The sequence below is a fragment of the Aythya fuligula genome, chromosome 3 (assembly GCF_009819795.1).
Source record: "Aythya fuligula isolate bAytFul2 chromosome 3, bAytFul2.pri, whole genome shotgun sequence".
NCBI lineage: Eukaryota > Metazoa > Chordata > Aves > Anseriformes > Anatidae > Aythya > Aythya fuligula.
In genome coordinates, this window is record NC_045561.1 from 104,440,374 (window position 1) to 104,468,002 (window position 27,629).

Here is a 27,629-nt window from a genome sequence, read left to right on the forward strand (position 1 = left end):
CGCTTACTGCACTATGATCTTGGCTCTCTTTATGAACAGAATGATGGAGCTTTGGGTCCAAAGCATCCCCTTGTCAGGTTAGGCTTAGGTTGCGAGGCAGTAGCTAAAGTTGCAGCTGGTCTTGTCAGTACGGTCCTTTCCCTGTCTACAATTCTTTAGCAAGTAGCTCTTCAAGGAGTGTCAAGAAGCCTAGCCAAATCACATAAGGCACAATATTTCAATGTCATTGTTTATTATACAGAGAATTTTCTATAGCCATATACTTAAAGATTCAATGGTAGTGTGGGGAGGTAGTCTATATTTTAATGACATTTTAAGGATTTGCTTAGAAATCATAACCTTGTCATTGGTACTTGAAAAATCTTTGTAGCTCGTCAAATCCAGTGAGTACATCTGTAGTCAGGAAGAAAATGTCTACTGAGGTTGTTTTCTATTGCTATCTGTTTGGAGTGTATTGTGAGTGTGGAAGAGAGCATAATGAGAATGCAGAATCATCAACCAAATAATAGCCCACGAGAACAAAAGCGTATTAGAAGTGTATGAATCTAAATGTTCATCTGATCTGAACGTGCCAGTTCTATGAACTCATGCATGACTGACAGCATTGGTGTGATGTCCTTTGCAGAGAACATGGTTTTGCTTCCTTTGCAGAGAAATTTTCTGCTGGGAATCTATTGCATTATTATCTTCCACAGCAAATGCTGGCAGCCCAGTGGAATAGATAATGAATGTGTGACTCATCTGGGGCAGTGTAACCTGTGTGTGTGTGTGGATGCTTTGCATAACAAACCTAGCCTGAATTAAACATACATAGTGTTAGATCTGTTCCATGGACTGTGCATCACATTTGCAACAGGTTCAGACTGCAGATCTCCAAAGTCCTCAAAGATAAGGGCTCCTGTAAAAGCACACATCAGAAAAGAATATGATTTTATGTACACAGTCAGTACAAGCAGAGTGAGTACATATAAAAGTATGAATTCAGGATAACATATGTCTTTTGGGTGTTTTTTGTATAGGACCACAGTAAGTCTGGGGTTTCACATTTTTGACTACAGTGAATCAGAAAAGAGAAACCCAAGTATATCTCTTCATGCTCTTGTTGCTCTGGGATTATAAGGCAGATTATATGTGTTAGTCAAAGCTAGACCATACCAGAAAACAAAACAAAGAAATCCACCCAACAGCTAATGATTTAAAAACAGAACAAAACAAAATTTCTACATTTGCAGAGGCAAAGATTTAAAAATTAACAAAATACCAGAATTATTGTTGTCTGTGATTTTTCATTGAGTTCCTTAGGTTACAGTCTTGAATTAAATAATCACACATGATTTTTTCCACTCTGCCAGGGGTAGGAATCAGAATTGTGCTGTGAAGGCATCTGTTGTCTGTTAAGTCCCCTGACTCATTTGTTACACAAGTTGGAAGATGTGAAATGAATGAGGCAGGGGACAGAAGGGAGAAAGCGGGTTGTCTTGTGGCTGAGGTAGATGAATGTCACTCAGGAGAGCTGGATTTCATTCCTGTCTCTGACACAGATCACATGAGAAGCTGTGCAAGTCATTTAAACCAGGGTTATTTCCAGTTATGAACAAGTGGAAATTATACCCTGTGCTTGGATATTGATTTCAACTCCTTCTTGGACTTCTTCATTACAACCAAACACTTTCTGGCCCTCTTGTTTTGTCCTTCTTCTGGTAAGCCCATGGGAGAGCTGAGTCCCCCTCGTCCCAGAGGAACCATGTAATTACCTTGCCTTGGTAAGGAACCTTGGTAATTACCTGCCAGGCTCTGTGGCTCCTCCAAAGCTCTTGAATGGAGGCTGGGACATGAAGATGATTCAGGAAAGGGAGGAAAAGTATCCTAGGAGAGATGGTCACGTGGAGTGTACGATACAACAAGTCTAGCACCATCTGTCCCTCTATCTTCATGATGTTTTTCCCTTGCCAGTTATGAGAACCAAACAATACAAGGTTTTGTTCATATTAAATTGTTTGGAGCTAACCTTCTCCTCTTAGCAATTCCCATGTGCTGTCCCACACAGATATTGTACTGCTCAAAAGCAGCACTGCAGCTGGCAGAGCTTGGATGCTTGATCTAATGGAGGTGCTGCAGACCTCACATAGGTACACAAGTAGGGCATTAGCACAGGCAAAGAACTGAGCTGAAAGATTTTAGGCTAAGTTTCCAGTTCTAGGGAGGGTTGCGTTCCACTTTTCTGCCCCTTATGCATAACTGTTGGGCTGTCTGTATGTTCTTGTTCCAGTCCCATTCTGGTCTCATCCCAGTGCTATGCTTAGCCCATCATTAACCAGCGCAGAAATGTCCCATTTAGTGATTCTCACCCCACTGTCACTCTTTTCCTTTTCCCATACTCCTTTTCCCTTACCAAATCTTGTCAGTCTTGATCAACCCTTTTTTTTTTTTTTTTCCCGTTAGTTTTATTTCTCTCCACCAGTCTATGCCCATGAGAACCTCATCCTATTCCTTGAGCACAGTTTCTTTGCATGCACACAGTCCTTCGTCTTCCCTCAGCACAGCCATGCCCACTGCTTGCACCTGTACTGCACCTTGCCATTCCCAAGCTTTACCTCTTATCCCTCTTTGAGGTTTCCCAAACTGCAGTGTCCCTGTACTATTGCAGTCCAAGTTTCTATTCATTGATAGCATCTGGACCTAGTCTTCTCCTTCAGAAAGTCCACATATTTCTACATCCTGTTCCTCACAGCCTTTGATCTACCTCCTGTCCCTGAAGGACATAGGCAGCTCCCTCCTCTGCCACGTTTGTGTTTAGCAGTGGGTGGACTGGAGATGCAAGAGAGCCACATCCAGTGTGCAGGATGCCCAGGGCATGCAGGGACAGCCATTACAGAGGAAAACAGATTTATTTCCTATAGCTTTATGCTGCAGAATACTTTCGTTGTTGTTATTATTATTTTATTTTTCCGGTGGCTGTGAAGCATGTACAGTTCAGCCACATACAGAGTTTGTAAGGAGCAGGGACATGCTCAGTGAAGAGAGACTGCCTGGGGATTTTAGCTATTAAACTCTGGCAAGCCTTTACGAGATTTGTGTAAACTACTACTTGTCAGACACTTGTGCATTTTTAGGATGTAGATGTATTTCACAGGGAATAAAAAAGAATAAACAAGGTTTATCTTAACAAAAGCCCAAACCCTTCCTTCACAAAAGGTTTCTGCAAAACAAAGAGCCTCTAAGCTTTGCAACTACTTTTTTATTTTATTTTTTTATTTTTATTTTTATTTTTTATTTCTATTTCTATTTATTTATTTTCTTCTACTCTTTGTTTCTGAAAAGCTCTTGGATAATTTTTTAAAATTAGGTAAGACAAATGTGAAACCTCAGCCTCCAATACTGAAACTTTTTCCAAGCTGCAAATGGAAACATGGCTATACAATAAGAGATGTCAGAAAACCTTAGCTGGGATGAAAGGGTAGACTTCAAATTACAAACAGACTGACCTCCTGTGTATGTCCATATCCACATTTTATTTAGCCTAATGTTTTGTTAGGTGTCAATTAGATTACCTGTATCTATTATCTATTACATCTATATCTAGCCTTTGTATTTGAGGACTAAGACTAGGGCTGTACAGGCATGTAGATACAAAGCTAATGCCTTTCCTCATTCTTCATTGTCTTTTTTAGGAGCTAGATCCAGACTCCCTTTTTCACTGAGTAGTAACTACATTAGAAGAAATGGAGAAAGTGAATATCAGAGAATCATAAAATCATAGAATCATAGAACGGTTTGGGTTGGAAAAGACCCTTATAGATCATCTACTCCGGCTGCCCGCCATCAGGTTGCCCAAATCCCCATCCAGCCTGGCTTTGAACACCTCCAGGGATGGGGCATCCACAGCTTCTCTGAGCAGCCTATGCCAGTGCCTCACCATCCCGAGTGAAGAATTTCTGCCTTATATCCGATATATTGAAACCTGCTGGGTTCACCGGACTGTGGCAGGGAGCAGAGATTTCACAGACTCTGGAAAGCAGTGCCTGGCCTTGTGCATCCCTGCCGAGGAGTGGGGCTGCCTCCCTGGCACGTGCAACTGAGTGCCGGGAAGCCACAAACAGGGCCATTTGTGTCCACTTTGGCTGTGAAGCTCGTCTGCAGGGAGGGGTGTGGGAGATCTCACAGCTCTACCGCTGAGTAATTTTTGTTATGGAAACATATTTTTAATATGTTCCATATGAATATTGGGAAAATGAACCACTTGAGCAGTTTATCATAATTCTGGTCTAGATAAACAGCTCAATAAAGAATGGAAAATATGCATTTTGTCAGAAGGCACCACATGTTCACATATGGCAATGATTTCCTCAGTATTCAACAAAGGATTGGCCCAGGAGTCTTCTCCTGTAGATAGGGATCAGATTTATCACTGTGGTAATGTCACCTGACTTGTACAATGTTTAAGTTGTGAGTCAGCAGAGCAGAGGGATGGAGTTCTCCAGCATGTACAGTATTTATCCCGTCCTTTTTCACTCCCTGGCTCTGATTTTGTTTTTAACATTATTGAGGAGTGATTCTTCCTAGTTAAGGTTACAGATGAGTTTGTCTGAAAAGTTTGTGTTGGCTTCTCTATGAACTGCCCTGCCTTGCCTCTGCAGCAGGACATCAGAGCTTGGTAATCCCAGCTGAGAACAAGACAATGCGTCTTTTCTGAATGTGAAGAAAGCAGAAGGAAGGTTTGCTGTATTATGGTGATCAGAGAATAAAAATGCTTCCATGTCAGAAAAAGGAATCCTCTCTGTTTTGCTTCTTTGCTGACTGCCTTCTAGAAATTAGCAGAGAAATGCTTTATTTTTCTATGGGATGTTCTAGATATTTCCCCATCATCCTGGAAAGATGGCTTCTGTTTTACTCATCACAATTTAAGGAGACAGACAGTGGTCAGAATAAGAAAAAACAAACAAACAAACAAACAAAAAAACACCAAACAAACAAGAAATTATGTGCATGTCAACGTTATCTCTTTGTGATGACCTCAACAGTCTGTGGACTTGAGTGCTTGACATCTGCAGGACAGTGATGTAGATTTAGATGCAGAATTTTTAAGATCTAAATGAAGATTATGTGCCTAAAAATGTGATTTAACTGAATAAAACAGGTAAGCCTGGGGCCACTGAAGCTGCATACACCTCTGTTATGCTGGTGTGCCCCTGCATGTGTTGTGCTCCCCTGGGTTTATCACAATCCCTGCTCAAATCAGCTGAGAGCTGGGGGGAGGGTGGAAATCAGCACCCAAACCCCACAAGGAAAAGCTGTTTCTGCCTGAGGCTTTGAGGTGCCTCTGTGCTGAGGGAGGTCTGGAGTTTAAAACTGTTTCAACCTCTCTTCCTCATTTTGTTTTGTATTTCTTTTCAGCTAGCACTGCCACTAGTAGGAAATTGGGAAGACAATTATTTTTTTGATGTACCTTTTTCTTATACAGAAACTTTATAGGAACTGCAAGAACCTACTGTAAGTAAATTCTACTCTGTGTGCCACATGCCTAAAAACTGGGTGTTATGGTACCTGATACGTAGGTTTGATTATTTTATTTTATTTTATTTTATTTATTTTATTTTATTTTATTTTTTTTATTTTATTTTACTGGATTTATCCCTGGACATCTCTCCCTGAACAACAATGCAGAGAATAAAAAATCAGTTCGATGCTCAAATCCTTTTGGTTTAGGTTAGTATGTTGTTGTTATTAGTGGCAGCAACTAATGAGTTGCAAAGAGTGGGGTTCTCACGTCCAAGCGTTGCTCAATCAGTACAACTTTCATATATTCCCACAACACTTGCTCTATTAATCCAAAAGGTCTGGGCCATATCTCACTTACCAGGCATGCAGTCCACAGACAGCTTGTGCATAAGGTCATGGAGGAGCAGGGCTGAAAGGATCTCAGAAAATCATATGTTCCATCTCTTAGCCCAAGGTAGATCAGTGATGTCTGTTTGACTTCTGTGATTTGTTAATCACAGAAGGGTAACCTGTTCCTACGATGCCTTGCAGTGTTCCCAGGCGACCTGTTACACCAGGCTCACCATGTCTTCCTTGCCTCATCCTTGTACTGTCATTTAAGCTCATTATGCTTTTTTCTTATCTGCTCCCAGACATGGAGAACAGAATAATATTTTTGTCTTTGCAGCTGCCTTTTTTTTTTTTTTTTTTTTTTTTTTTTTTTTTTGTGTCTGAACATTTCTCCGAGGCTCCTTGCTCTTCTTTCTAGCCTATACTTTTCTTTCTTTCTTTCCTGGTAAGCCTTGTAGACTGGGTCTGGCACATCCGGACTTCTGATGGTGGCAGGTCTGAAGTACATCTGGTGAAAGGCTTTGGATTCTGGTTAGAAAGAAAACAACATGGCAACGTGATTGTGATGGGATCAGCTGGACTTCACTGAACCAGAAAAATTCATTTTTTTGTGTGCAGTTGGCAGAATCATTACAGGTGCAGAGTTGGAAAGTAATGGAAGATTTTAAGTACTCAGATCTTAGCTGGAAAGCAAAATGCAATGTGGTGTAAATCTTAGATATTTAACAGTTTGCTGACTGAATGTAAACTGGTTACCTCTACTTTGTTTTGGCAAAAGAGAAAAACTAGTCTACTGTACAGGTATTTTGAGGTACTTGTTTTAGAAACCTGTCTTTTGGTGAGGTGAATTGTCCTTTGGAGATGTTCCTTTCCTTTGACAACAAAATCAATTTAGGCTGACTATTTTAGATTGAACTGGTGAATTGGCTTTAAATGGGGCAGCACAAATTTTTAACACAGAAAAATCGCACCATATGGGGGTTCCCTTTACAGCTGTGGGCAGTGGATATTTACATCAACAATAGAGCTGAAACCATACCATGAGACATGCTATCTGAAGGCATGTGACAGGCTTAAAATAGTGAACGTTAGAAAAGAGGAAATGTTATTAACTATTTTTACTTGTCTTTGGTTTATAGGCCTGTAGGGGTAACATAACATTTCCAAGTTTTCTCCTGGAAGCCTCTGTGAAAGATTAAAAACTGAGATACTTGGCTAATCACTTGGCTCTAGAAATAGAGGCTTTGGGAGAACACCAAATGTTGTAATTACATTACTAGAATAGGTGTCATAACATTTTGCTTCTTTTTGTGTGGAAAATGAGAGAACTGCAGTTGTTGACGAGTTCTTGGATAAGAAAAAGGTGATTCACACAGGAGCCCATGCAGCCATTTCTCTAACATCAAGCTTGATTCATCCCTGCTCTTCACTGTGAAAGATTTCAGAGTGTTGTGACAATTGTTTGACATGAAGAGATTTCAGATAGGGTCACATTGCAACTCCCAGTGCCATATATAGCCGGCCCAGGGGCACCTTAAAGATTTGTCTGGACATCATCTCAGCAGAATCCGACCTTAGCTGACAGGTCACATGAAAATGAACCATCTGAAGTATGTTTAGGTTTATCATTCGCTTTTACCAACTTCACTGTGAGATGTAGGAACCATCAATATTTAACATGCAAAACATCAGATAACGCTTAGAGAGAGTTTGTGGGCATATACACTGACATATCAGATTGCCATAGCACTAACTCTAAGAGATGTTTTGCCTTCTATTGATTAGAATTTAGAGGAGGAAGAAATATTTAAACTCAAGATAGAGCTACAATTATGTGTGATGGATCTCAAAGCAGTTCAAATATTTACTTAATACATGATAATTTAAATGAATTAGACATTAGTTTACAATTGCAATCAAAATGTGTTTTCCCTAAGACTTTAGCTGTTCTAATGATTCTTTAAGTGTAAAGAAAAGCCTGCTGCTTGATTGAAACATGTCCAAAAGGCATCACAGCTGACAGGAACTTGAATTGGTCTTCTGCATTCATTTCTGATAGCAGCGGCAACATAATCTGACAGCAGATGTTAAGCAGGCAACATTTCTCTTTTGCTCCTAAGAGCAGCTGACAAGGATCTGTAGCCTAACTTCAAACAAACAAACAAACAAAACTGCCAGCAACAAAGTTGTTCAATTAAAACCGGGTTACCTCCTTGGACAGAAACACCATTTACATAACAACAGATTAATTAACAGGTCCTGACTATTTTTAGAAGGGAGGCGTTCATGGATTTTGCATCGTTTGACTGATTTTAATGTTTCTGATCTCTGTGATTTTCTTGCTGACCATTCTGTTTTACTGTTGCAGACTGATCTACGTTTCCTGAAACTAAGGAACCCTGACAATGTTTTTACTTGTTAGGCAGGAATATATGATCCTTATTTACTTCCAGAACCACCTTATCATTTTTTTGAGCTTGAATATAAATCTCTTATTTGTCTCTCAGTAGTCCAATGATTTCTAGTTTAGGCTTTGTAAGATGTATATATGTTCTGGAGGAGAAGCAGCAGTGGCAGGAGACCATGTAGATAGCAGTGCATGCCTCTGGGCAAATTAGATGAACATGGAAGAAGAGATCTATTGCCTAGGTCTCTTTGCATTTTGAGACATCCTTTGCCATTTGAGGAATTTTTGGGGATCACAGATGTGGTGAAGTACTTGCGGGAGACTTGCATCCTTCTGGAGTAGCAGCCATGGCTTTGAGATACTCTCAGACTTCTAACATGTCACTAGATGATCAGGAAATGGATTCCTAGCTTGAGAGTCCCAGTGTAATCCCCACATGAAGGAGAGAGAACTGTAGCCAAACACCCCAGATCCAAGGTGAATGTAGTTGTGGCAGAATTAGTCAGTAAAAGGATGTTGGCTGAAGTCCTCCTCTTTATTTGGCTTCGCTTATTAACATAGAGGTAGGATAAGTATTTTCCTAATTGCCATAAACCCAGAGCATAGAACCTCAGCCCTAGGAAGAAGATCTTACACATCCTTCTCAGCCTGTCCTACAGAAATATTTGAGGTGGCTTCTGTTCAGAGAGAGCTTTTTGTAAAGCCTTTTCTTAAACAACATCTCTCTTCATCAGCTGTGTAGAGCACAGAGGAGCCTGAACACTGGGCCTCCCATAATGAGGGTAATGAAAAGTAAGGGATTGTTTATTTATTCATTGCTTTGGAAGTAGCTTGATCTTTCTGGTGTCCCGAGCACAGAACAGAATCTGCTCTAACATAGGAGATCCTGCATAGGAAATAGCTCTCAGCAGAGAACCCCACTGTTAACTGTTATGGATTGAAGCAGACATAGGAGTTGAGCCATGATGAGCTTGTATATGAAATGAAGCATACTTCCAGGAATAGAAAAGAATTCAGAACTGGTTTCTGAGTCTGTATCACCAGTGATGCTGATTTCATCTAAAATAGATTAACCATCTTACTCTGGTTAATGTTTCATTATTATAAAGACCTGCTCATGGGACCCTGGGTGTCTTTTGATCTTTTGCAGAGACTTCATTAGCAATTAGTTCATTAGTCAAGTCTAGGTTAAGTAACAATGGTTACAGGGAACAGGAAGCTTTCCTTATACCTCTTTCAATTGTGAAAGCATGGGAAGAGCCTTTGCCTCTGCACCTCTGCCTTTGTCCCGTAATTCTTGGGCCTGATTTAACTCTTTTAGAACATGAGTTTCCTCTTGCAGCTAAAATCATTCTTTTTCTCACCTATTTTTCTCACCTAATTTGAAAAGCTTATTATTATCATATTATTATTATTATTATGGATTGTAATTGAAACAGATAATTTTATTTAGGAAAAATCAAACATTGTAAGTCATTCAAAACAGATTTCTCACAGATTTTCAGTTCACTTTAAATGAAAACAAAACAAAACAAAACCACAAACAAATTAATATATGTTCTAAAATCTTGAAATCCATTATTTTCTTCCTCCAGTTCCTAAGGAAAAGAAAAATTATGCTCTGTCCTAGCTCTTCCTACAACTTTTCAAGATGTCTGCACTTTCTTGTCCCTTCTGCTGCTATAAATGACTGCCTGAGTCTCTGAGCAGTACTGAACCATAGATAGGGTCCTTAACGACTCTGCCTGTGCTAGAAATCTTCCTTTGTGCATTGGATGCAATAATGACAGAGCACAGAGTAGCCAGGGGGAGTACATGCTGCCGTCTGCAAAATCCTTCAGTTATGGGTTTGTGCTTCTGTCCTCAGTGATGCCTTTAGGCTTAGCTCATGTATGGGTTCATGCTGGAGCACTAGACCATTACATTTCCTCTTAGCCAAGCCTGTGCCTTAAAACCACAATTTACAGTCCATAATGCCTGCACTTTGGTAATGGAATGACCCAGACGTGTTAAACATTATCATTATTACTGTAGAGTACATGACCATATGAAAGAACTCAAAAAACACCCTCTCCATTTTATAGTGACACATCACACATTTTTTGGTGATTTCTACATCTTAAAATAATTGTCTATATAAAATTTTCGATGTCCATGGTGATCAATAGCCATCCAGTGTGCTGTTCATTAAAATGCCTTGCTTCATTACTCCATTACATCTTCAAGAAACTCCACTTAAAACAAACAAACAAACAAGCCCCCAAACAAGGATTGCACCCAAACCAGCAAAGGTGGTTTAAAATCTATGGCTTGGAATACATCCTCAGTGCAATTTCTGGATGGTATTCATGCTTCATTTAGTTCTTCATTTTGTTTTCCTGCAGCTTTTAATGAACACATTCAGGATTTAACAATTTCTTTTCCAAAAGAGAACAATTTCAAGATACAACAATGTTATTCACAGACGCATGTACACACAAAAACAAACAGTCCCACAGGCTGGCCTTCTTTTTTAAGAAGAAAGTGTCATACTACTTTCTTGATAATATTGCTATTCTTGAAGTAAAGAAATCAATCTGTAGTAGACTGTAATATTGAAAAAAATCTTTCCCAGATCTGTTTGGTGCTAATATATGAGCACTTGCTACCACAATTTCAAGTCATACTTATAAAATTCTTATTAGGACTCTGATCTGAAAAAAAAGTTCCATTGTTCTACATCCCTTTCTTTGTCTGTAGAGCCAGAACTGACCAATGGTTTATTTCATTAAGCCTGTTGAAGGCATTATTAGAAATGACAAAGTTGCATACGTTTTAGTTTAGCATACTCCGCACATACAAAAAATAAAATATCTTCCACTACCTATAAGAACCAACATTGCTCATCAAATGAGCAGTGAGTGTTGTCAGGCCTCATTCACTTGGCAAGCCTGCACAAAACAGACAGGAATTTATCTATTTTGAGGGTGAATTACTTTGGTCAAATAAATGTGCATGCATATATGTAAATTAGTAATCCTCTCCTTTTGATATTAACAATCTAAAGAAAGAGTTTAGTATCATCAACAAAATGAAATTCAAATCTGTTTTAGGGCATATCAGACCACTCTAAGGGTGCATGAGAGTTGTGGAAAAAAAAAAGGAAAACAAACAAAAACACAAAACAAAAAAAAAGCAAACAAAAACAAAACCCAAATCCAACAAAACAACACAGGAATTAAAGCCTGATTTAAACAGTATTCTTAAATAAAATGTCAATAGTAATAATCCTGAGTCTAAGGTTACACATATTTTCATGCATCTGGTTGAAACAGAACTTTGAGTTTATATTTATAGGACTGAACTTTTTCCCTCCTTAAGTTTCTGTACTGAGGTAAATAGCTGCTCAAATTGATATTCTCTGCAGTCTCCCTACCAATGCCAAAATATGCTTCTTGCAGACTACAGAGCACTCAGGGATATTAAGAAGTCACCCAACTCTTAAATGATATACAAACCAAATGTCAGTGAAACTACTAGTGGTCAGGCACCTAATTGCATTTGTTGTTATGATACATGCAATCTGCCTTTGTGGCATATCACCTGCATGCATGGTTTTCTAAGAACTACTCCCTGTGTAGCAAAATGAGATGACCATCTGATACTAATTATTGTTTAGCTTAGGTAAGTGGATCTTACATGCTCATATTCCATCGCTGTGCAAGCACAGATGATAATACTCAAAAACAGTGCAGACAGTGACAGAGAATAATTTTCAGAATGCTCTCCTTTGGCAAGGCAAATGCATTTTTTGTTTTATTTTTATTATTTTCACATCTATCATCTCAGTAAAGATGATGCAGCCAAAGAAATTCCTACCCATTTGACTTCTGACCATGACTCCTTGGCTAATCCCTACAGCAAGGGATTCCCAGCTAGTCTATCAAGGAAGAACAAAATTATTTAGTTGCTATGATGAGACAAGAAAAAGTGCATTCAGTCTGGCATAGGCATAGGCAAAATAATTTGAAAAGCAAGAGAATAACTAAGATTTGGAAACTGAAAAACTACACTAGCACTTGGACAATCAAAACATTCAGGATTCCATGATTTAGCACATTTAAAATCATGCTCAGGCTTTCTTGTTACTGCAGAACACTTTTCCTAATGTAAATTTTACTTGAATACATTTCTAACCTAAAGCAGTAATAGATTATCTACTAGATTAAACATGCTCATGGTTTTCTCACTGGTTCAATCATTTGGGCTTTTTCCACTCTGGAAAATCCCACCTGCAGGAAATCACTGACTTCATTTGAATTTCATGCCATTTCCCACCTCCAGTTCTCCAGCTGGATTGATTTGTCATCACTATACATGGTAGATAGAATGGGCTTATCTCCTAGTTCCAAGTCCACATTACTAGTGACCAATGCCTCACAAAATGGGATGGCTAGCTGAGATCTCAGAAATGGATGGATATTCAAGCGTATGTTATTCCTTGCTGGTACTGGGGAGCCAAGCCATACAGCCTTAATTATCTAGGATACCAAGAGTCAGGAGAGACTGAGATCATCAGGATATCCCTGTCTCTTCCTTTGATAAGTTAATTCCTTGGATAAAACTGTGTGGTGCAGTAAAACAGCTACTGGTTCAAAATGTCACACTCTACAAAAATTACATGCATGTTCTTTACATACAAAAGAGCTTGATTTGATGACTGACTGCAGGGATGTTCCTCCAAGCCCTTTCTGGGACAGAGACAGCCTGTTCGGCCAGAGGCTTGCAGCCTCTCAGGCCACCTACAACCTAGTCTCCTTGGTCTGTACAACTCAGCTTCTCCAGAAATCCAGTTTTCTGCAGTGGCTCCCTCTTTGAAGTGAGAGGGAAATGACAAAAATAAATAAATAAATAAATCAGAACATAATTTTAACCCTGCTTATTTGATCCATCCTCCTGTCCATAGAAATTTTAAGAACAACAGCTCAACAGGAACAAACCAATAAAAACAGAATGGGGGCTGAAAGGAGGAAAGGATAGGGAAGAGGAGATACTGACAGTTAAAGAGACATTCTCCCTGCAATTATTTTCTAAAGCTCTGATATACTCTGTGAAATGATGGGCATCATCCCACACTTTAGAGAAAGAAGCATGAAGACAGTTTAGTAGATGATCAGAAGTATGGTATAGAAGAGAGATGATGAGGAGAAATGTACTGATCATGATGCATCTTTCCTGTTGATGGAAGCTGGCTATTCATACCAAACAGACATATGTCTGAATAAATGGTTAGCACCAGCACATTTCACTAGTATTAAATTGACATATCATTATATGGAGTTCTTTTTATATTTCTGTCTCTGCTATTATGGATAGGTCTTCTTGGAAAGAATTTCTGTTTTTCTTAGTGCTACTTTTAAAAGTAGGGGAAAGACAAGTCATTTGGCACCTTAACCTTTTCCAAATACGTGAACAGCTCAGCCTTCCCATTCAACCAGGAAGATAGAGGAGGAGCAGGAGAAGGGAAAGTTATAAGGCAGAAAGTGGAAAGCTGGCAAGGGGTGGAAAAAATGACAGCTTAGCTGATGTGGTAGGAAAGAGAAAGAGAATTTCTCTAAAAAAGGGGAGAAGCAAAAGGTTTTAAATAATCTGATGTTAGAATTTTCTATTATAATTTTTGTAAGGTATTCAGATACCATGGTGATGAGCACAGCTGAAATATCTGAGCACTCTGGGATGAAATATATTCAAACAAAAAGGATAATTAAAATAGTGCTTATTTAGATGAGGGATAATGTCTCAGTTCCTATGCAAATGAGCTTAGTTAAAGGATCACTTGCCTTTTTATGAAAATGAATACTGAAAGTTTGATGAGAAACTTGTGAGAGAAACATTCTGGAAGTCAAAGCAAATGCAATCTCTATATGCAAATGAAATCAATTAATTTTAGCAGCCATGTATGAGTGTAAATGAGAAAATCAATGATTTTCAAAATCTAGTAATTTGATAGCCATTAGTCTCATTAGATTTTCTTTTTAAAGCTTAATTATTCAAAAATACAACCCTATTGAAGTGTGGTTTAGAGAGGACACATTCTGAAATTAATTACAGTAGTGATAGAATGAAGGTACAGTACTAGTACAAGGCTTTGTAGATAGAAATATGATGTTGTTCTGGAGCTGGGACTTTATTTTGATACAGAGCCCACCAAACCTCTGCAGCTCATCTAAATGCTGACACAGAAACATGAGTAGTCCCATGGAAGCCCATGGAGGACATATTATTTGGACCTCATATGGATCCAGCCCTTGACTTCTAGGAATATGCACAGATTGCAATCAAGACTACCCTCTCAGCCTCTTCTGTAGTTCATGCCTGACTGAAGGTTCCAAGGTGAGCAGAGAGGAGGACCATGAGTAGAGAACAAGCCAAAGAGCAAGCCAACCCCAGGGCTGTTATGCCTCACTTGCAGAGGGCTCACCCTTCCTCAGCTGTCCCTGTGGGAAGAATTTCTTCAAAATAGCCTCCTGACTGCAGCACTTATCCAGGAAATGGTATGCTAAGGTTTGATTTATTTTTATTTTTTTTCAGTCTGGAGGATATTTAAATGTGTTATGAATACAAGTGGATTTTTATTTTTTTTTCTTTTCTGAGAGCTTTCTGCAAGCTCAGTGATCTATAAAGATATCCCTTGTCCTGAAAAGCACAGTGTCCCTTCAAGACGGGACACACTGGCTTCATAACTTACATCTATAAACAGAATGGCACCAGGTCCTCTTTTCTGACCATGAGGTCCTTGTGTGGCTTAGCAGAACTCATGCTAGTGAACTCAGTAACCATCTGAAACAGGTGGTTTTCATCCAGACTGCCTGCTGGGAAAGGGTCCTGGCCTTTGCTAACCCCAAAACTGCCAGTTCCCAACTGGGAATTGTTCAGAAGAATCCTCCCCAACTCGGGCCAAAACTGTGTCAGAAGCCATTCTCAAAATGTATCAGTATAGACAGCTACGTTCATATCCTTGGGATACACCATGGCACAGTTTCATTTACTAGTATTAATGATCTTTACTGACAAGGTTGATTCCAAAACATTTTTCATCCCTTTCTGGCAGGAAGAGGTGTGGTTACCTGGATTCTTGGTTGCATTTCTTTCCTGTCTGAGGATCTGCCTTACAGTCTCTAAGGAAAACATTGACATAGCTCACTCCACTTGCCTACTGCCACTCCTCCTTCCTCCTTTTCCACTCATTGCAGCTCTGCCCCTCACTTCTCTCCTTCTCTCCTCCCCTCTCACCTCCTATTCAAAATAATCAAGATGTAAAGGAGATGTACTTTCAGAGGGCCAATTAAGCTCAGCAGGGCACCAGCTGAGATGCGGAGCTGCCGTGAGTGAATTTAAATCAAGCTGCAGTTTCTGAGAGGTGATCTCTGTGCCGTCATTGGAATATCTATTTACAGTGGCAAGGGCTTCAGGCAGACCTGCACATCACCAGGGAAAGGTAAACCTTAGTCTGCAGCATCATGTGACCCAGAAATTTAGGAGAGAAAAAAAGTTAAATAATTAACATTAAATATGGCTGCAAAAACTTATATCAAGCCCTCCCAGATGACAGGCAAATGAGGATCAAAAGAGAAAGAGGCACAGTCAAGTAAATGACAATATTAGCATACATTTATATAACACGTGATTGTAATGGCTGAGGATTGCAGAGGATTTTAAAAAGGATTCTTCTTTATTTAAGGAGGTTACTTTTCTGCAGTGACATTACCACTAAATCACTGTATTCTCTGCTTGGCAGAGAGGTCTCTCAGACATGGCTCCACAGAAGGAGAACCACTTAAAAAAGGGAGGAATCGGCACAACCCAATGGATTTTTGAATGACCACAGCTTCAAAGATACCCCAAAACTTAAGCCCATGCTGTGGAGCATCTCCCCTCACCCCACCTTGCCATTCTTCCCCTGCCAAGTCGTCGGTCTCCCATGGCTCAGGCCAGCCCCTGTCCTCAGCAGACAGCAAGCTGAATGGTCCTGCATGCCCTGTGCTGCTGTCACGGCGCCCGATCCCCCACTGCCCCTGTGGCCCCTGGCCAAAGATCCTGCTCTAATCTGCCCACGGCATTCAGGGTGGAGGCAGCAGCTGTGCAGCAGTGCTCTTGGATGGCTCAGGATAGGAAGTAAATGATTTGCCCAGCTGTCCCTGCAGCATGAATCTAGGAAAAAAAAATTGTCTTGTTTTTCTGAATAGTTAGAGGTTAGGTTGCCAGGTCAGTCAGAAAACTGTTGAAAGCCTTCAAGGGCTTTCATGATTGCCATTGAGAGCAGTGGGAATTTTGCTTTTGTCTTCTGTGTAAGTCAGCTGAGAGAGGACAGGGATAGGGTGCTCTGAGTTAGCACCTAAATTTATGCTTTGTTAGACTCTGTCTCATCATTGTCAAATGTCTGCTTTATATTACATGTCCTGGACTGCCCATATAGAAAAAAAACTTGCTCCATGCTGCAGCTGAGGACATTGGCTTCCTTGGGCAAACAAGAGAAAACAAAACTGGAACGAAATCTCTTTTCCAATCTTCTGTGATGCTTGAAGGGATAACATCACACGAATATACTTCTGGAGTGTGGAATGAACCAGAGCTCCATGTGTAGATGCCATGAAGAGGTTCTGCTGAAGCAGGAGAGGAGCCACAGAAGATGGCAAGACAACGCATGGCAAGACAACACATGGCAGTGCCCTACCTAGCAGCACCAGCAGGGAGAGTTCAGTGCTCAGCCTCTTTCCACAGCTCTGTCCTTAATAAATGTTTAAACTCTTGCTTAGTGGTAAGTGCCAGTGGAATTTAAATGGGTTCCAGTCCTCGAACTTGACTTCTCTTCTGCTTTTTGGAAGCAGAGCTTAAGAGAGGCTAATAAATCCTGAAGAAAGGCAACTGTGACTAATTCTTAGCCACAGTTATGGGGATGAGAGAGGGAAGGCATAAGGGGCAAGAAGGGTTTTCTTAAACATTCAGGCTGGCCCAGCTTCTGTCTGCCAAGTCTGTTGAGACCAGACAAGGTGACTGCATGGCCCATTCAGACCAGGTCTATGGAGAACCCCAGGTACGTGGCCTGATAGCTATATAAACTAATAATATAAATCATAAAATTAAATAGCATGATTTCATTCTGCAAATGATTTGGGGACATAGTTTACAGGAAAGACAAAACACAAAGGAAAATTGTACTGCATGGTATAATTCTTTATGACTTTTTTGTACTTTAATATGATATAAAATTCATATTAATAGGTGCCATTTTTATGGAGAAATTTATAGCCAAAATATGGCAACTTTTTAGCTGCAAGAGTTACATGGAAAAAAATAAATTTGACCATTGCTCTTTTTTTTTTTTTTTTTTTTTTTTTTTTTTTTAAGAGATTTTGGTGTGAAGCGGTGAATTGTTTAAACTTGAGAACTTTTATATTATATGCTTTTTATTAGCCTCTTTGTTCATGATCAGCTTTTCTGTGGCATCAGTAAAAAAAATATGGGAGCTGTCCATGGGCCAAAATGACATCTGTACTTTTTCATTTCCATCACTTGAAGAATGTGTAGCCTAGAGACACAATTAATGCTAGGCTGGCCTCTTCCCCAGATTAGTGGTCTCCTATGCATAGGTTTATGTGCCATATGTGAAGGGCCAAATTAGTCCCACTTGGGTCACGCTTTCCTTGATCACTTCAAGAACTAACTCCACAACAGTGGCTGTTTGTATAAATGTAATTTTCCATGGCTGAACTGGTATTTACCTGCAGAGGGATTTTTCCATTAATATTCTGTAAGAGATGTTGGGCCATAAAACACGCTGAGATATATTTATTAATGAAATTCTATCAAGATTAAATGCCTTTACTGAGACAAAAAAAAATAAAAATCTTTGTGTAAAGGCTATTTTTCCTTCTTTGGCTGATGCTGTAAAAAAATCCCCACACTATATCTGCATACAGATGGGGGCAGTCACCTGCTTGCCTCACTGTGTCTTCAACATGGTTTCTCAAGGACAAAAGCACAGGTCCATTACCCAGCCTAAAGGGCCAGTCCCAGGACATAACCAAATGCATGAGAAATTAAATATGCAAAGATTGTTGGGAATGTGGTGAATACTGATGACTGGCTGGCTAAGGGCTGATTTCCATTCCTGGCACTGCTACCCTTGGCAGCCCTGCTAAGGGACCGAGAATTGGAAAGTAGGGGAATGTGCTGGGCCATTAGATAAAGCTTGAAACATGCGGGCATGTTGCTATACATCCACAAAAGAGAATTTGATAGGACATAGAGGCAAATGGGAGTTAGGAGTTTCCTAACTTGTGCAATGCAACTTAATTTGTTCTCTCTTCTGCTTCCACTTAGTCTCTGAGCCAGAACTCATGGCTGCCTGTGATTTGCTGTTGTTATAAGACAACAGGTAGCAGTGAAAGGAACTGATACTTGTGTTTGGGCTGTGTGCTTTGCATATGAGTTAGGAGGCACAGACTTTACTGCTATTCACATAAGAATGCCAATACAATGCTTTGATGATACACGTACACTATTTAGATTTCATATTTTCAAAGATAATTCAGGAAATATTTAGAAATAAATACAAATGAGACAAGAAATTTTACCATATTAATCTTCTGTCTTTAAAAGCAACTAACCTAGATTACGTATTAGCATTTAAAGCTATACTGGAGAACATTTTTTTTAAATGAATCTATCTTTGAAATGGTTTAATGAAAGGAAATACATATTAAAAGTCATTGTTTATAATTACTTTCTTGTTTATTACAGCGTACAGCTGGGTAGTGTGGCTACTGTTTAGTGCCTATACTAAACAATTCTATCCCTTATAGACTATGTTTTTGTTTTGTTTTGTTTTGTTTTGTTTTTGTTTTTGTTTTTGTTTTTGTTTTTTCTAGAAGAACATTATTTCTTGATGGCTCAACATAGAGATAATTGCAACATATATTGAACACTTTTTAGTCTAAGTGACTGACAAATATACAATCTTAAGGTAGTTTTTTGCTTGACGATATCTCTGTGTGTTTATGTAGTCATTTATGACACATTTCTTCAGCTTGTCATTCAAATGTTATTACAAAGGAACAATAATTTTAAGACCTCTGTCATGTGTCAAAACCCCATAATTTTCTTAAGCTCTTTTAAGCACTGCACACTAGTGGAGCACTACCATGTTTGGCACATTAACTGATAACCTCACAATATGCAACTAAGATGCTAGAAGTATAACCAGGAGGATGGTACAAAACAAGAAAGAGTGAGAGAAAGAGCAAGGATATAGAAGTGAAGGTTATTCCTGTGAGGTCTCTCATCTAGAACAGATCTCTTGATGATAGAGAGAAAACAGCAAAAGCCTCTCTCCAAAATTCATAGGAAGAAATATGAACGTTTTTGTCATTGTGTAACATCCATGTCCTTAGCCATTAAAATTAAATGACTTTGTCTCGAGGGGGAGAAAGGTAGTTATATGATCAAATCACTGCCTTATGCTCTTGTTTTTTTCCATGATCAGTTCAATCATGTATTTATTCACCAAACTCATTAGAATTGCAATGGTAATCAGAAAAAGGAAATGGTCTCCATCTATCATCCTGCTTCTAACATGAAGAGGGTAAACAGAACATTTAGTTACAGTGCATTAATGCTCATTACTGCCCTAATGAAGATTTGTGTTGCTTTTCCAAGAACCTTCAAGCTAATCTCCAATTTCCTCCTTTCAAAGAAACACCAGTTCTCACATGACTTCAGCCCATTGGGAGCAAACAAAGAGATATTAATCTCCACCATTACGAAACATAGTTTTCATAAATAAAGGAAATTATTATGAAAAACACAAAGTAACATCTAGTTATTTAATTACTGTGGCCTAATGCTTTCAGTTGGGTAAACACTGATTGGCTCAATCTCTGTGCTCAGACTCTAGCATTCTAGCACTCTAGTGCTTCACATGTGGCTAGTATTAAACTACTACCTATTAGTCTATTATCTGATCTAGATTTCTGCATAACTGGATCAGTATCTTTTCAAGCACATACATTTTTACAGTGAAATGTTCAGGCTGTAATGGGAAATCCAAAATATTCTTGCCTGATGACTTTTCTTGATGTGTCACATGCCATTACACAAACCCAAACCAAACAGCTCATAGTGAATACTGCTTGGGAACCAGCTTTCTGCTGGGAGGTGTTTGCTGTGTTTATCATGTCCTTCTGGGATTAACTTCCAAAAGAGAGTCATGTGCATGCAGGGACTATTGCAGGTCACAAAAAGAAAGGCATGCTGCAAAACCTGCTTTTCTGGTGCTCCATGGGTGCTGTCTCTGGGCTTGACACATTTTGTAAACAGATATGAGACTGTACTTTCACTTACTAATTGGGCATTAGCACATGTGTCCTCTCTAAACCTCTGGCTCCAGGTTTTCACTATTTTTGCATCCAATGGAACTGGTGTTTGCTCAAACTGAGCACCTGTTTAAATATCTTGCTGTATCAGCCCTCAAATGTCTGAGGCACCTAAAACATGAGGAGTTACTTTCCTGAGCTTTGTATTAAGGATCTGTTGGAACACGTTCATCCTTAGTAATTGACATTTGGACACAAAGAATTTGAAAGAAAGGAAGTACCTTACTGGGCTTAGGAACATTTAAATGTATTCTGAGGAAAGACCAACTTGAGTGTTGTTTGAAGAGTTTTAATTTCATTGGCAGGGCTACTGGGAACTAAGACAGCCCTTTACACTTGGAAACAAGCTTGCCAAACCATTTCCTTTGCGTATCTTGTTCTGCAGCAGTAACAGAATATTCCATTCCTGCATATTTTAATAATGCCAAGGGAAAAGGTGTATGTAAAGTCAAGGAAAGCAGCTTTCTGACCAGGCTGTTGCTGTCTGTTCCCATGGTTTATGCGTAATAGTGGTGACACACAGTTCCTTCTTCCTGTGGAAAAGAGATCTGTCACAAAGAGAAGTTCTGCTGCTCTCTGAAGGATTGACCTTTTTGTGGGTAACAGCTTGGCAGGTGTTTGTTTTAGTTTTTAGATATGCGACTCGCAAAAATTAAAATGGGCTCTAGGGATGTGACTATCATTCTATTTTACATCTGCTTTCATCAGCACAGATCCATTGCCTTGATTCATGTTGGTGCAAACGAGAGGAAAATTAGGCTCTGAGTTTCCCTTTTTTACTATGCAGGAAAACTAACAACATTATATAGAGAAGCAGTTTAAGGATACTGTGGAGTATGTCTATATGGAGATATAGATCACTGGCTTGGATTATATATAGCAGTCATTTCTGTGCCCAGTAGTAGGTATTTGAAGAATAAAGACCTTAATTGTGAACAGCTGTTTCCACATACTTAATAAAGTGTGCATGGCCAGTTCAAGCTCTATAAATTGTTAAACATAGTTTTATAAAACACACACTGGGGCTATGCACATTTTTCAAAGAGTGCATCAGCCATTCTGACTGTTAAATCCTGTGCATCCTATTTTGGAGACAGATCTCTAAAAATAATTTTTCCTGGGATAATTCCCTTATATTTGTAAAAATGAATGAATAAATAAATAAATAAATAATCAACAATGACAAAACAACAAAACAAAACATGGCAACTCTCAGGCAAAAGGAGAACTAAGTTATCATCTGAGCTGTCTTTATACCTCAGCTCACCTGCTTGGTGATTTTAAGATCAGGAAAGGACAGTGGCTTTTAGGATGGTTAAATTCCTGTTTGGCTTTTTGGCTTTACATCTATAAGGAATGTCAGTGTTCCAGCAGAGGTGTTAGGGATCAAAAGTGAACAGTACCTATTTAATCTGCAATGTTTGAGTGGGAACTCAGAGCCTGGATATGACCAATAACTGTTATTCATCCAGTGAAGGTCAGCTCTGGGCCTGCAGCATGGACACATAGGCTTCTTGCTTTCCAGATGGGTGCCACCAATGCAATAGGTCAAAACTGCAAACTGATACACAGTTTTGTATCACTTTTTGACTCCCAATTGGTTCCAAGGAGCAGGAATTATCCTCACATCTGAGTTTATGCAGATTCTGGGAAGAAGTAGAGGAACTCCACAATGGGTTAAGCAATTGTGGTAAGACAGCTGTGTGAGAGTAGGCAGTTTCAACAAACAGGTTGTGCCACAAGTTTTAAAGGTATTTTGAGAATTGCTGTGATTTAGCAGAGGTCTGACTGTATTAAACTAAACCAAATCTCAGCAATAAGTCTAATACCAGGAATTTGCACCTGTTGGAATATACCCTGTGTAGCGATGACCTTCCTTAAAGTTTCCACATTACTACCCGAAATGCATAAACATTAGTTTGAAAGTACGCATTTCTGTACTGGACATGAATGTACAGTATTCTGCAAATTAGCACCAAGCCTGTGCAAGTAAAACTAAATCCAAATACAAAATCATCCAAATAACACGGCCAAAATGAAGATCAAAGGAGTATAAAACAGTCTATAAATCTCTTCCACTGCCCAGTTTCCATGCTCCTGTTGGCCATTAAATCCTGAAGGAGAATAAGCTTGCACTTCCAATATAAATAAATGTATAAATAAAGTGAGAAAGTTTTTTGTTTGTTTGTTTTAGTTGGAGCCTCTCTCTCACTCACGTCTCATTCAATGTCTGTGGAAAAAAAAAAAAAAAAAGAAAAAAAAAAAGCTAAATGAACATCAGTAATCCCAGGTACAGTCTGATAAAGTACACGACGTTCACAGTAGTGAATTACATTTACCTGCTGACATTTTCTTAAATAGTCAAGCGCATGGCTCTTTGCATTCCTCTATATCTACTTTAGTATTTTGATGAAATTTATTGTGTTTATTTTTAATGATGAGGGAAAAAGATCTCCGATTTTCCTCCTCTTGATCCCTTTATGCAGGTTATCAAGAAACCTTGGCTTTTCAGACCTCTTTCATAGTGTGGTCAAAGGACTCGTAGGTGCCAGGCATCTCCTGAGAGAACCTGGCACTAGGGGGCGATGGAGACATGCACTTTTGCTACTGTGTCTCAACAATTATTTTAGGAAAATCAGAGGAATAAGACATAAATTAGCAAGTTCTTGAAAGAAGGGTGTGCTACGACTCTACCATCCCCATTTCCTCCTGCTTTCATATGTTCTCCTATTAAACTGAGGCCCCCTAACTCCTATGGTAGTTCTCTACATATTGCCTTCACTTTATTACCACCTTCTGCCCTTCTGAGTTGATGCTTTACCTTTTTTCATGGGATCTGAAACCTGTCTCCAACTCCAGACCAAGTATGTCCTCCTCAGTAGTTGTCTTCCTCTTTACCACATCTTTGCTTCTGCCTCTGGCCTTTCTCTGGTCCTATTCATTTTCCAACCATTGTTCTGTCCATTTGGCCCCTTCCTCAGGGAATCTCTCCCATCCCATATCCTGTCTGTGGCCTACACTCAGAAATTCCAAAGTTGTGGGGATAGAAAAATGAGAGGTAAGAAGATGTTTCATCATCTGTGTTAGTGGTTAGGGCACTAGAAAAAGAGAGAGAGGTCATGCTCTTTGTGCATAAATTGTCCATCAATTTAATGTTACACAAATAATTGTAGTAATCTGATCTAGTCACCACTAGCTAGGATTTCTTGTAATCTGGTTAAGAGTTGCTGTCACTAAATTTCAGTGCAGTGTAGCACAGCCTTATCAAGAGGAGCAAAGAGTATCTTTAACTAGTTCAGTGGTGGTCTAAGGGGCAGGCAAAAGCATCTTGACATTTTTCTAAGAGAATGGTTGAAACCTGGAACTTTCCCCTGCTAGCTGAGGGGCTCCAGGTTGGTGTATGAAATTGGATGGGGTTCCAGGACATTGCAGACACTGTCACCTCCTGGACTGGCAATGAGCTCCAGAGAAGATATCAGGATGCCCTGTGTGGGCCTTCCCCATCCCTTAGCTCAAAGCTGGCCTGTTTTCACCTGGACAGCAGCATTCATTGTTGTATGCCAGGGCAGACAATGCAGATTGTCTCCACTACTGTGTGCAGATAGCTGCGGTAGCTGCGTTAAGTGTGTTTGTCAGGTTTGTGTCTGTGACTGGGGTGGGAAGGTGCACCCCTGGCTCTGCTGGACGTGCTCTGCTGCTCACAGGCTTCTCCCTTCCAAGCTGCCAGCTTTCCTCCTTCTGTAAGCACAACATCCCTTCAGAAATGTCGAGAACCCTGCTGGTTACCAGATTAGGGTGTGTGCAAGCAGAGTTAAACTGCTCTCAAGGAAAATATTTTCCTGGAGCTCTCATGACACACATCTAGGGAGAACAATAGCTGTCATTCAGAGTTGCCAGTTCCAATCCATGCTGCTTTTATTGTCCCCTCATTGCTTCTCAAACCTAGGACTTGAAAGTCTTGGGAATATTTCCTGGAGCTGTTGATCATCTTTTTCTTTTTACATCAGACTCAGGATTATTCCAAGGAACAGGCAGTCTGTCCATAGATCTGTCATCCCACATACAATATTCGTTTTCTAGTAGCAAATACACCATACATCCCCCAGAGCTGACTCCAGGCCATACATTGTCTTTATGCTCAAAGCTTCACAAAGCCACTTGAAAGAATGTATGAGGGAAAAATAGACTAACAAGAGGAAGAGTTGTCTCCAAGCTGCCATCATTTTTCTAGAAGAGTATACTCAAAATTGGAGTGATGGCCAGCACTGGGTCCTACAAATAGGTGATTCATCTTCTATTTTTTTTTTCAATATCTGCATATCTGCAGTGTCATTTCACTTCCTCATGTTGTGTCCCCCTTCACGAGCCTGGTGGGCACATTCTCAGTTGTTATGAAGATGAAAGTCACCAGGCAAATGGCACAAGCTCAATGAAACTTTGACACAGACAGCTCTCGAAAGCATCAATTTTTAAGTTATTAAGGTGACAAATATTCCCTCCCCCTCCAGAAAAAAAAAAAAAGCAATCTCTCGCTTCATCACTGCAAGATGTGATTTGAACTGTATTTCCCTGGAAATGACATGATGACAAGAGGTTATGTGATTGAGAATGAGAAAGTATTATACAGACTCGCATTCAAATTTATTATCAGGCAGTGAGACTGATGACTCAGAGCTAGAAAAAAATAAATGAAACAACCAAAGATTGTGTCTCAGTCAGTGCTCATAACAAACTTGAATTCCCATTTGCACAGCTCATATACATGGGAATTACATCGCATGCTTCAAATCAATTTGCATATGCTGTTTCTACTCAGTCACACAACAAATAATGTATTAGGGGTGCATTTTAACACACTGTGTTATCGTACAGCTTGAAATGCTGTCTTCTGTCAATGTACTTTTCAAGAGTGTGTACTTTTCAAGAGTGTGTTCTTGTTCCCATTTACTCTTTCCCTCACCATTGTTAGAGCAAGGAGGTCTTTTACCTGAGGGGCCAGATTAGAAACAAGTCCACTTGAGAATCTAGGACTCTGGTAAAATTACCAGATAGATAGACATATTTTAAACTGAATGTTTAAATTCCTTCTTTGGCACTGGTGAATTATCTAATATGCAAGCAGATTTCAGAATCTGGGCCAGAGTCCCTGCCAAGGCAGTCTCACGTGGTCTCCATCTGGCCTCAGCATCCAAAGAGATCAGACCCTTCATTAACTGCAGAACTATGATCTCAGAGTTGATCAGCCTGAGTGGACTTGCTTTGAGAAAGTAATGCTTTTGCTGTGATGATTCACTAGTTCTGTAGCTTGCTAAGTACCCAAGAATCCCAGAATGTGCTGCATCATTAGCTGTTTTTTTTTTTTTTTTTTTTTTTTTTAATCACTGATAGTAAAAACAAAACATTGCAAAAATATCTTCACCTCATTTTCAGTGATCTGAAAAGTAAAGTTCCCCCATCTTCCTGCCCCCAGCCCAGTAACTAAAAATCAAGTCATCAGATTAAAACAAACAAAACTACATTTTTAATTCCAGCCTTTGTCTGTTTGGTGGGAAACCTGGGTGTCATGGAGGGGGATAAGAGTGAGTTCTTGCTTCTCACCTGTTTTTAATAGCTATTTTAATTCTTTTCTGCAGCATGCTCAGAATAAATATTGGCTGATGTGTCTGAAGAGAGGTTGTGTGAGTTGTTCAGGCTTTTTGAGCTGTGAGCAGCTGAGTAAGTAATGGTGGTCTCTCTCACCAACTTGCTGTTCAAATTCTCCTGGTGCTAGTTCTTCAGGGATGGTGTCCCCAGCCCTGTGTTGCTGTCTTATTCTCTTCCTTCTCCTTCACCCCCCCAGGATGGAGGGTGAATGTACACAGACACACACATGCATGCCTTGTGCTTTCTTCTCTTCTTGCTCTGTATCAAGCTTTCCAGGTTGTTCAGAGATAAATTTAAGTAAACTGATCTTCAGGTATTTAAACAAAACAATACCAGGACCAGCTTTTTAGCTTGTAGTCCAACCATAATTACTATTATTATTATTATTATTTTGCCACATCCATGTCATTTACATGTCTTCATGTATGAAACAAGATGTGCCGTATGCTCCATCCACTGAGAATGATGCCTGTTCTGTGCTAACTCCTGAAATGAACCTGGCTGATCTGAGCCAAAATCACACTGGGGAATGTATTTTTGGGCAGTTAAGTGCTCTCTGATACTCTTTAAATTTAGACATTTAAACGTAGACTGAGGATCAATTTTTGATTTACTCAGTACTAACTTTCTTTATGGTTTTCTCTAGCATCTTTAGAATATGAAGAGCAAAAGGATAGCCATTACTGGTCTGCTGATTTTGCTCTCCACACATGCAGTCTGTACGTCTCAGCTAAACCCATGTTTCAGTCTCCTTGCTTTTGGTCATGATGGCATTCAATTTGGCCACTTCAGAACTTGATTACATGTTCCACCACAGTGTCTGTTAAATAACATTAGGGTACGTATGGATCCTGAGATTTATTCCACCATCCATGTGTTACTAATGATCAGAACTGACGTGCTAAAAGAAATGATGGTTTTCATTAAGATTGTACTATATTAGTGTTTACAACACAGAAACTTTAGATCATTGTCTCTCTTAATGGCTTTGCATGAATGTTTTTGAAGTCTTTTAATTGTTTTTAGATATGTAATGAATGCTTGAAAAATGCAAAGGGGGCCACACCAAGGAAGAAGAGAAAAACTTGGGTATTCTGAAGATACCAGTGAATATTGATATTTTTGAAAAGCTAGTAGGCACTTTAAAAAAGTGGCAGTGTCCATTTTTATTTTTTTTTGACTGTGCAATACCACTTTATTTTACCTTCTACAATCTTTAAATCAAAAGCAGGCTTTGAAAAACAACAACAAACACAAAGAAACAAATAAACAAAAAAACAACTACCATGTGTTTTTACTGAGAACGTGGATGTCACAGCTTAAATTTCCAAATGCTC